The sequence below is a fragment of the Mercenaria mercenaria genome, chromosome 2 (assembly GCF_021730395.1).
Source record: "Mercenaria mercenaria strain notata chromosome 2, MADL_Memer_1, whole genome shotgun sequence".
In the NCBI taxonomy this organism is placed as follows: Eukaryota; Metazoa; Mollusca; class Bivalvia; order Venerida; family Veneridae; genus Mercenaria; species Mercenaria mercenaria.
This window is the reverse complement of record NC_069362.1, coordinates 63,206,914-63,218,706: the sequence shown is the minus strand read 5'-3', so window position 1 is coordinate 63,218,706 and position 11,793 is coordinate 63,206,914. Positions and strand designations below refer to the sequence as shown.

General features: G+C 35.8%; 1 protein-coding gene across 1 annotated transcript in view; it reads left to right on the top strand.

Moving 5' to 3' along the window:
• Positions 1–3,115: 3,115 nt before the first annotated feature.
• LOC123564117 (calcium-regulated heat-stable protein 1-like) overlaps positions 3,116–11,793 on the top strand; it is a 46,143-nt gene continuing 37,465 nt past the window's right edge. Inside the window, exon 1 of the mRNA XM_045357449.2 lies at positions 3,116–3,266. The gene's annotated coding sequence lies outside the window, so the exon portion shown is untranslated. The remainder of the gene's footprint in view (positions 3,267–11,793) is intronic.

Here is an 11,793-nt window from a genome sequence, read left to right as displayed (position 1 = left end):
GTTTAATAATAAATCTTGAAATCTTTAAATCATTATGTATACAGTAATTAATGTTTGATATATTCTTAAATAATATTATTGTTTTTCACACCTAGATAGAAAAGTAAAATTTATGAGCATTTAATAGCACTCCACGTTATCTGGACGATGTATTAAACATGGATAATTCGTATGTTGCTCCTATGGTGGTATATATGCTAGAGAGCTTCAGTTGAATAAAGCTAATATGTTGATATACAATTTTTATCTTTCTTCTTTTTTCGAAAAAAAGTACGATTGTTCTTGATAATTATAGATCTGAGTTTCGAAAAGTCTGTATAGATCTTTTAGATTAAAAAACTGACTGTCTACTGATGACATCTGCCTGCGTATCTGACGATAAACTTAACATAGAATCAGGGATACTTTCTACATCTGACTATTGATAGAAAAAAAATCACCATAATAACAGAACTACTTGCAATTTTTATGGATGTGCAATACTTTTCTCGAAATAAAAAATGCTCATATATTTTACTTTTCTATCTAGGTATGACAAACAATAATGTTATTTAAGAATATATCACAAACAGTGATTTATCATTAAATAAACTGATTGTTTGGAGTTCATATGCGAATAAATCATATCACAAGGGAATATTGCGAGTGATATAATTAATATGAAGCATTTGAACGACAACAGTGATTTTATTTAAGAGAAAATCATTGCTTGAGGTGTAATATTTAGATTCTAACACGATGTCTCAATTTATTATCATCTACATTCTTGAATTTGATATACACCAAACATTTGCTTGTTTTGTGTGCTTTTCTTTTCCAGTGCGCCCACTGACCTTAAAATTGTGATGTACGGAAAATGATTTTTTAGCATAATGACACAGTTTCAGTCTTCTCTGCTTAATAGGAAAATAAATTAGGTCGTGTTAGAATGTGCATTGTATGATTTTTTGAGTGTTGAAATGAAATTTACGTGTTTAAAACACTCAGTGCGTTTATGTGTTTTTTGTGACTTTAATATCATAAATACACTACATCTACATCTACATGTTACTCCCGAGCAATCGTTCACGATTATGATTAGGAGGCGTGAGTCTGGAAAAAACAGTGTGTTAGTTTACAATTGTGTAAAGTCAAAACAGTAAGGTTTAAAAGATATAGAACAATATAAAGTGTGCTAAAAGAAGGATAAAAACAAGGGGAGACTGAGCTCTGGTATGTGACCGTCGCCAGCCTGCCAGAAAAGACATTTAGGCTGGGGTTTGACTGAATATATATGGGAAGAGCATTCCAGTATCTGATGGTTCTGGGTAAGAAAGAATTTGAGTGATACTGGGTGCGTGACTGGGGTATGAGAAAATTTAGGTTTCTTGTTGGTGTCAGGTGATTGTGGTCAACAAAGATAAGATTATACTGGATTTTATATAAAAAGATAAGAGAATTTTGAATTCTACGATGTTCTATAGATTTCCACAGGAGTTCTTGAATCATTTTAGTTACACTATCAGTAAAGTCGTAGTTGTTACAGACACATCTAGCAGCAGCTCTCTGGACACTCTCAATTTTACTGTTAAGGTGTTTTTGCCAGGGGTACCAGACAATGGAGCAGTATTCTAACTGGTGTCTTACATAGGTGTTATAAGCTGCTTGTTTGACCTATTTATTGCTCGTTTTGACATTTCTTTTTATGATCTTAATGAGTTATTTGCCTTTGCTGTTATATTGTTTATATGTTTGGTCCAGTTTAAGGTATCCGATCTACAAACAGGTAACATCTTGATGCCTGGTGATCCCATGTGTTTTTTTTTTTTGTATCATTTGAAAAAGATTTTTCTGCAAGGAAAGAATCAGTAAATAAAATGGCCATAAGTAATATGCAAGCATCATTACAGTCATGTTTTGACTGCTAAATTATAAATCTTACACTGTAATAACTTGATTTCTGTTGAAGTATTATTGAAGACTATAAAGTGAAAAAAATATATATATAACATAATTGTCAAATAATTCTTATTTGTGGATCGGATACCTTAATTTTACAAAGTGCTTTTAACCCAAATTGATGTTTAATGTATTTTATCATTTTAATTCATGAAAGATTCAAATACATTCTAGATAAGTATTCGAGTGCTACTTTTTGGAAAGGCCAATAACTGACTAATGTTTAGTACAGTTTTTGTATCTATAACCTCTGGCTCTCAGCAAGATGTCTGTTGTCGGATAAAGCAGAGTACCTGCTTTGAAGTTGAAATCTGTGTTGAACCATCAGATTTTGGAAAGTTAAACTACTAACCTACTTGCATTACACGACCTCGTTTTGGGTGCGAGGAAATGGGTGAAGTTGGGAACAGGGGGACGTGGAGTAGGAGGCTCAGTCCCTGACCACGTGATACCAAATGCATCAATAAAAGGAACTTGTAGCTTCATTGCTTGTCATACATCTACATCTTTCACCCAACCGTCGATTTCCGACTATCACTGGGCGGCTAGTTAGTTCGAGCCCCCGTTCCTCCAACTGAAATTACTGACATAATTGGGATAAGAGTCCCATGTATGCGTGCTTTATATCTGGCATGCTATAGAACCAGGTAAGCTTCTGAAATTGGGGCATCTTCTGTATCTTGCACTATCCTCCTACTAACATTACTATATTATAACAGTCTTCTGGAGGGTCGCCCATATGGGTTATCACGGTGGCGACGTATAAATAAACTTATATATACACACACACACACACACACACACACACACACTTTACTGCTTGTCATAGAGCGGACATAGTGGTCCAGTTGTTACACTGTTTGACTACGAAACCAGTGGTCGTGAGTTCAAGTCCCAACTCCTCCAACTAAAAATTACTAACATTGGGATAAGATTCCCGCACATATGGGTGCTTTACATCTGGGTTCTAAACAGCTTATATACACAAACAATAACACTACATATCTGTATTCGCTAAGACAGATCAGTGTAACAGACTAGTTGCAAAAGAGCGTGTACCTGGGATCGGTGTCCAGTTTTAAGACCAGCCCGTAAATAATCTCTAAGAAATTTGGTTTTGTTTTGAAAAATAACTTCAAATTATATCACTTTTTTTGGACATTTCCTATTAAAAACTTAAAATTTAAAAAGATATTACGAAACCATATTGCGGAAATATTCCAAATGTTTCGCATAATACAAGCTTATTATTTTGCATTATAGACTTTCATGAAAAGTGTGACAGAAAAATAAAAAAAAATTTTGCTCGGAATATTTGGATTTATCCGGTATAAATGTTATTTGCTTTGTGAAATGGTGTATGCTTTTAAGTAGCGTCTTTTTAGTATTTGATTCTGTCAGACGTTTGACTGTCGACAGGTTTTTCTTCTTAGTTAGTATTCTAGTCTAAATAATGAGACGGGCAGACCGATTTTACATTTTGATATTTTACGTTGTCTACCTAGAGGTCTCAACCAGAAACAATCAAAACTGTGGTGGAAACTGTGGTCAATTGAAATTACGATTTATCAGTAGTCACGATTCTTCTTTAGCCCTAACTGCTTACCTGTTGTTTTTAATCATAAATAGTAAATAAAAAACATAATCTTTGAACAGGACATATTTATCAAGAATTTCTGTTGTAAAAAATTTAAACCTCTAACGTTTCAATCGTCTTCATGTAATGGCGGTCGGAGGCGTGACCAATGAAAACGCTTCGTGTAGTAATGTGTTTACTGGTGATCGGCCATTTTCCAATATGTAGCACAGACACTTGGGGGTCAGAACCTGTCCCCCTCTCAATCCGCCCCTGCCAACCTTCAACCAATATATTTTCGCTTTTTAAATCAAACTGAGCACATGTCTCGATCATACAAGAACTTCTGTTACCATTTCAATATGTTTAAAAAATCTCCCATATGCTATCAATGCTCAGAAAAACTAAAGACAACTTACTTCACAATGTAAACACGATTTTCTTGTCCAAGGAATAGGAGAATAAATCCCAGCTTGATGTTGCGCAGTCAAATTTACTACGCAGAGCCAGGACACAGACAATATCGTTAGCGGTTAAAATAAAAATACTTGCCTAGAATGTCAACAGCCGCGATGGTCGAGATAGTACAGACGCTGGGTTTAAAAGAACTTTTTTGGGCAGGGCCACGGGTTCGCTCCGCGCTTCGGGCATTCTTTTTTTCTTTTTCTAATATAATATTTTCATTTTCTTTTTAAACAATAAATTCTCAAGATATAAAAAAAAATGCCTAAAAAAGGAAAAAAAAGATCGCCCATAGCGCGGAGCGAACCTGTGGCCCTGTCCAAAAGTAAGCTCACAGAACCAGCGTCTGTACTCTCTCGGCCACCGCGGCAATTGACGCGATGGGCGAGTATTTTTATTTTAACCACTAACGATATTGTCTGTGTCCCGGCTCTGTGTAGTAAATTTGATATTAAGCTGGAATCTATTCTCCTATTCCTTGGACAAGCTAGTTTGTGTTGAAAACGCTCGGAGTAAGTTGTCTTTAGTTTTTTTGAGCATTGATAGAGTATGGGAATTTTTCAAACATGTTGAAATGGTAACAGAAGTCGTTGGATGATCAAGACATGTGCTCAGTTTGTTTTAAAAAACAAAAATGTATTGACTGAAGGTTGTCAGGGGCGGCATGGGAGGGGGAGGGGTGCTGGCCCCCAAGTGTCTGTGATATGTAGTACACTCGTGTTAAATAAACCTTGGCATTTTTTTAACTGCCATATTTTGAATTTTTCTCAAGAAATCTCGGTAATATATACATCATTGAAAAGGAAAAATTACAGGCTTTCTATGTATGTATTTCTTTTTTTTATCCGTTGCATTATTGTAACATAATTCCCGCCCAACGGATTCCATTGGGTCTTACTTACGCAAAGAAGAGGACAGTGCTTCCACATTCTTTACCTTTTCTGGTTTGTACTCGGAGGCGGATATCGACAAGTCAAAATAATATAACGATATTCAACTCTCGAGTACAATTATTTGGACTATTAGTATTCCAATTCAACATGTTCAAGTAAAACTGTTTGCGTCTTGAAACAATTGAATTTATGAAAGCGAAAGGGTGGGGTATAGGTCTAACATAACATGCGCACTTGTATCTACATCTACATCTTTCACCCAACCGTCGATTTCCGACTATCACTGGGCGGCGCTGTCAGAGAAACGGTTAAAGAAATGATATGTAACAAATTTATTTTTTTATGTTAAAAGAATAAAAGCTAAAAAAGACAGTATGCTACACACTACAGTTAAAATAGGACAGAGGCAATAGAATTACATATTGACCACCGCCAGACTCTCTAAAGATACTGAGACTGGGGCTAGATTTGACATAAGTTGGTAGGGAGTTCCAGAGTCGGATGGTTCTTGGGAAATGGGAGTTAGAGAAGTACTGAGTGTGAGACATGGGGATTAAGTAATTTAGGTTTCTAGTTGGAATAAGATGAGATTGGTTGACTGCAACTGTCAGGGTCCTTATTTTATAAAACATTACTAATGAATTGTGTAACTTTCTATATTGGAGTGTATTCCATTCTAATGTTTTCAAAATTTGTGTAACACTACTGGTGTAATTGTAGTCGTACATGACATACCTAGCAGCTGACCTTTGAACATTTTCGACTTTGCTAGTATTAAAGGGTTTTTTGCCAAGGATGCCAGACGCTTGAAGAGTACTCTAGTTGAGGGCAGACATAGGTGTTATAGGCAGCAATTTTGACCTTTTTATTGTCAGTTTTGACATTTCATTGTATGAAGCGAAGAGTGGAAGTTGCTTTGGAAGTAATATTGTCAATGTGTTTGGACTAGTTTAGATCTTTGGAAATGGTTATGCCTAGGTATTTAGCTGCCTCACAAGTTTTTAACAACAAAACTGACACAAGGTGTCACGCTAATTGCCGATAATTACCGGCCAGTCAATCAACTGCAGACTGTGTTCAATTAAGCATGTCAAAGTCACTGTTTCGAGGGGATAATTATGCCTCTGGGCATATGCACTTCCTGCTACCGACTTCGCACGTTTTTGTCAATAAAACTATGTTCCGGCAGTTTAATGACAATTTTTTGCAATATTTTTTGTTTTAGCATTTTTATAAATTAATCACCATTTTCGACATTTGAATAAAATAATCGCCATTTAGCGATGATGTCGATTGGCAGCGTGAGCACTGATTGATATAAACCAGGAAGAGACATGGCCCAAGAACAGACCCCTGGGTAATTCCAGACAGTACAGGAAGTTCACTGGAAAAATGACCATCAACAGTGACTTTCTGGGATCGGTTGGACAGGAAAGATTTGACCCATTTGGTAATTTGTGGGTTGACACCAAGGCATTGTAGCTTATAAATTAATCTAATGTGATCGACCTTGTCAAACGCCTTTGAAAAGTCCATGACAGTATCATCAGTTTGTTGACCCTGTTCAGTGTTATTGTAAAGTTGCTGAGTGAAATTAATGAGCTGTCTGAGTCTCACAATTGTGACCTGATCTAAAGCCGTGCTGGAACTAGCTAAGTAGCTTATGCTTGTCAAAATAGGTCATAAGATTGGAATCAACAATGTGTTCAAGGAGTTTAAAACAGGGCTCTCGCGAGTGGGTGACTTGAGCGAAATAGGCGCTTTGGAACTTCAAACTTTGCTCAGATCTAACCTCAAAGCGAAATGCAAGGTGCCCGATTTTCTTTGACTTCCGCACTTGTTTATTACTGCTGCCCAGACTGTTGACAATTCACACAGTGTCATAACGAGGTGTTGAAATACACAAACACACGCCGGTAGCATAATTTAAGCTTCGCCTACTTCTGGTACTTGCAATATTTTCCTGAGAAATGTGAAAGCGAATCAGATTATCCGATACACCAGAGTCGATTGTGTTTAGCCAATTAGTGCCGCGGTTACATCTTTGACACCGCGTTTTTAATTGTCAACATGTTCAAGAGCATAAAACAATGTTTTATAAAGAAACTGCTGATTAATCATGCGATTAATTGGAATATTGTACACAATTGTTTGCTATCTATGATAAAAGAAAGTCATGTGATGTATTAACTACGTTAAATTGACTTCCAGCGATGAATTGATTTGAATTATGTATTACTTTCAGTTTTATTCGAGTGAGATACTGACATTCAATGATTCACCGAGGCGATGACTCAGTGTTAATAATAAACGCTTCATTCAACTTACAAGATATAACCAGAATTCGGCGGGTTACATTTACAGCATCAGCTTGAATTTTGAAAACAACTTTTTTCAGAATTTTGTAATGGAACAATAACCACTGTATGGGAAATGATCTAACTAAGAAAATGAATGGTCACATCAATGTTCTTTATCTAGAAACCAGAAAATTACAGCCACCTTTCGAATCACTCAACAGCCTTTGCGGTAGGAAACGTCTTCCCACTTCTTCCTAAATTCTCCCCACTTCTCCCTAAATCAGCTTGAGGGAGAAGTGACTTCTCCCAAAAAATTGGACCCAGCTAGACCCCTGTTAGAAGCAATGCAAGTTAAGGAAATTTGACGATAGTTACTAGGTTTAGACTTGAGACCTTTTTTAAATACGGGGGCTTTTTTCCAGTCACTGGGTACTAGGCCAGATTCGAGAGATAACCTGTATATATGGGCAAGTACAGGAGCAATTTTATGGTGGAGATCTTTTAGGATGCGTGGGGATAATTCATCAGGTCCTGAGGCTTTATGTGGGGATAGGCCATGGAGCAGTTTTTCCACACCTTCAGTGGTGTCCTGTATCTTATTCATCTTGGAGACTGGGGATGAGAGGACGTTGGAACATATATGCTTCAGACTAAGGGGCTGGGGAGGTATAATCATTTGCCCTCTCATTACTTCCAGTGCACCAGTTGTTTCAACATTTTCAATATTTTTCTCGACAACTTTCTCCAAACAACTAGCACAACAACATAATTTGGAGTGCTTTTAAGCGACTGTAGATTCACATTGGCAGCAGCAAGGATAAAAGTTTTTTAGGCATATGCTGGAGCTTCAGATTCTTGTCGTTTTTCCAAATCGTGTTAATTTGTTTAGATATTCAGGGCAGGAGGTAGGGTTAGTTCTATAAGTAAATGTCCGACTTCAATATTTTACGATTTTTACATTTCATATAGTCCAACGTCTTATCGAAGTTCTAAATTTCCCGTTAGAGTTTTCCGCAAAATATCTTGCGGAAGGTTTAACAAGTTCACGATGGAAGTGACTAAAAGGCGAAAGTTAAATACCAACAACGGATAAAGAAACCTATTTTACACATCAATTGAACATATTGTCTTACTGAAAGCACTGAAGATTTGTCCACACTTTGAAATTGAAATTTACATCCATTCACTTTTTCACCAAAACACGGAACTGTCAAATCTTTTATATTATAAAGAATGAATTTAGAAGAAAAATATTATCATGGTCGGATTTTATAAATAATCCTTGTAAGTTGCTTTTGGCTTTGCCCTGGACTCAGCAGGGGCCCTGTTGGCCCCAAGGCTCCCCAGCTGAATGTTGAGGTTTTTCAAAATTTTCAACTTTCACCCATGCGTCAGTATTTTAACGGAAATATTGATACTTATCAACATTTTCTGTGCATAATTCACCACTTAAACAATGTTGGAACCACTTGCTGTGATAAAGCTATGAAGTCTTTTGACCGTAACTTACATTTAAATCAAGCAGAATGCATTTGACATTCATATTTATGATCAATTATAAAAAACATCCGTTTGTCAGCAATTTTTGATATTTAGTGAATGCCGATGTTTCTTCATGTTTTAGAAAGTTGTTTTTATGCCCCCCAAACACACACACATAACACACATTTATGTTAGGGGCATATAGTGTTGCTGCAGTATGTACATACGGAATCTTGTGTGTCCAACTTATCAGACACTATTAGCAGGATTTGCTTCAAACTTTCACCAATGTACAACTTTGATGTGCAGATGACCAATTTTTTTCTGTGACTTTTTTACCACAGTTATCATGGCCTTTTAATAGTTTTGCTATATAGAATATAGATAAAAATCTTGTGTGTCTGCAAACACAGTTGAAAGGGTATTCTTGAAAGTTTCACAAATGAATTACCCTCATGTGACGATGACCATAAATGATAGACTTTTTTCTGTGGGTATTTTTTCTAGAATTATGGCCCTTTCATAATAAAAACTTTGCTATTTAGAGGATGGTGCTGTATGTGGCAGCATCCGTGTCCTATGGACACAATTTTAGTTTTTCACCTAAAGTCACATCAGGTTGATATTTGTTTTTTCAGTTTCCTGCACATAGTTTTTCACCTAAAGTCACATCAAGTTGATATTTGTTTTTTCAGTTTCCTGCACATATATCTACAAAAGTGAGAAAAAGTAGTCATTCGCACAAAAACAAATATTAGAAAAAAAGAATTGTTTATAAAAAATATTCTGTACTGACATACATGTATATTATGGGAAGTTTGTTCCTATTTTGTTGTATTAGACTTTCAATCAATGGCGATGGAAATATTCCGTTTTGAAGATCTTGGTGTGGATCAGTTAACTGGAGTGGAGTGGCAACATTGTTGTATCGTTAATTACTGACAATGTTTATAAATATGAGGAAGGGAAGCGAATATGATGTATCTGTTTATACATGGTCACATAGTGTACTTCTGCTTGATTTCAGTAACGGTGTCTTTCATCATGTTCTTTTCAGATATTTTGATAAAAGTTTTAATTATACTCATTATCAAACAAACAACTCAAAAGGGTTGACTTGTAAAAAGAATGAGTTTGTAAAAAGAACTGCTTGTTTTTTTAAACATACACTGATTAAATTTAGTTAAATAATAAATATATTATATTGCTTTCCTCACCAAGTTTTATTAAAATTCATTGTGCCTTGGAGTGTGAGGGATGTTGCACATTTCATTTTCACCCATGAACAGGCAGTAGCACAGCTGGCAAGCACTTTTTTTTTCACAAGCTGAAACATAATTTAACATATAGATTTATATTCTAAAATGGGCTAGGTCATATCTTCAAATATATGTCTGAATGCACCAAAACTGTTCTAGAATTCTTATGATTTTAGTATGTACTCAATTTCATAAAGAACATTGTGTCTGAAATAATTCCACCTCAGATTCATGCAGAAAAGTTGGCAGTTACTTGCTGAGTACAGTTGAGTATTGACACAAGAGTTAAGTTAACTGTCCGCTGTTGCATACCTGAAATACTAATGAAAACTGCCCAATGTTACATATCTGAATTACTGTTAAAATGGTGTTAAACCCAAAACAAACAAATATTTCATTTTTTCTGGGAGGCAGTGTATTAGCACACAGCAATTTTACCACATTTTGTCACATACCAAGATATTGTCGAATATAGTCGAGCGTGTTGTCCATACGTTGTTTCATCATGAACATTTTTGTAGTCCCAGCTTTTTCAGATGTTACAATTTATACCCATGCATTCAAATCTGGGGGTACTTATCCCCAGGATGAAGCATTACCTGGAGCACACATATGGCAGTCAGACTTCAAGGATAGTTGCATGTGGTCAGTAGATGACCCCTATTGTCTTGGAGGCCAGTAGGTTCAAAGTCAATGCCATAGTCAGTGATTTTGGCATGAAACTGAAAAAAATTCCACTCAGACTTGAAAATGCTTGGTCATAATAATAGTCACTCTTCATAGGATGAGTGGCTGTTGTTATTTGTTAACCCCTAATGTTTTTGGGGCCAAAGGCAAGGTTAGAATGACTTAGAATGACATGTTTCCAATCAGAAACAGAAGAAAGCTTAGGCCTTTTGTCATTAAATGTCATAGAATGATTGTTTTTGATCGTAATGTGACCCCTATTCCATTTTGGGGTCATTTAATGAAGGGTCAATGTCATAAGGTTATAGTGTACTTGAGTCTGAAAACACCCATTTACCTATGACAGACCTGGACAGAACATGGGGGCAAATACGTGTTTTCAGAAAAAAAAAAGGGTCAAACATGATTTATGGAATGTTATTGGTAAGTATATAATAATGATAGTGACAAAGGTTGTTTTTTTTTGTCTTAAACTGATGCTGATTTGCTTTCTTTATATAGATACAATGTGACCATCCACAATTTACAGTTTTCTAGTATTTATATATTTTGCAGCGTTAACTTAAGTTGAGAACTGTTTCTGGACAGTAATTATTTTCCTTGTGCTAGGAACAGAAGCTTTTACTGTAATGATAATCTGATTTATGTAAGTGTATTCTGAATATAGTCTGGAGATCTCAACATCTGATGTCCTTTAATATGAATTTTGTGGATGTCAAATTGTGGAATTAGAATTATTTGGAATTTCATATGTTCATTGGGGTTTTAATTTTTTGTGGGTTCATGCAACCTTAACCCGTATCATGCTGAACACGACTGATTCTGCCTTTGCGACCAGTGTAGATCATGATCAGCCTGCACATCTGTGCAGTCTGATCAAGATCTGCACTGTTTGTAATTCAGTCAGTATCATTTTGATAACCACCCCTTTTAACAGTTAATAGCACTTTCCAAATTGAAAGACGGACAAGTTCATTATAGAAACTGAGCAGTGTAAGGGTTAAAATCCATGAAAATTTGTCCCTGAGAAATATTAATAATTTTACAGTATCAGAGAAAAAATGACAGATTTCCTTGTCCAATTAAGACTGCAACAATTCCTCTCTATATTCCTGATTGGTAGAGACACATAGAAGTGAATTTCCAGAAGCCTAGAAAGTTTTTAGTAAAAGTTAATGATAGCCACTAATTGTCTT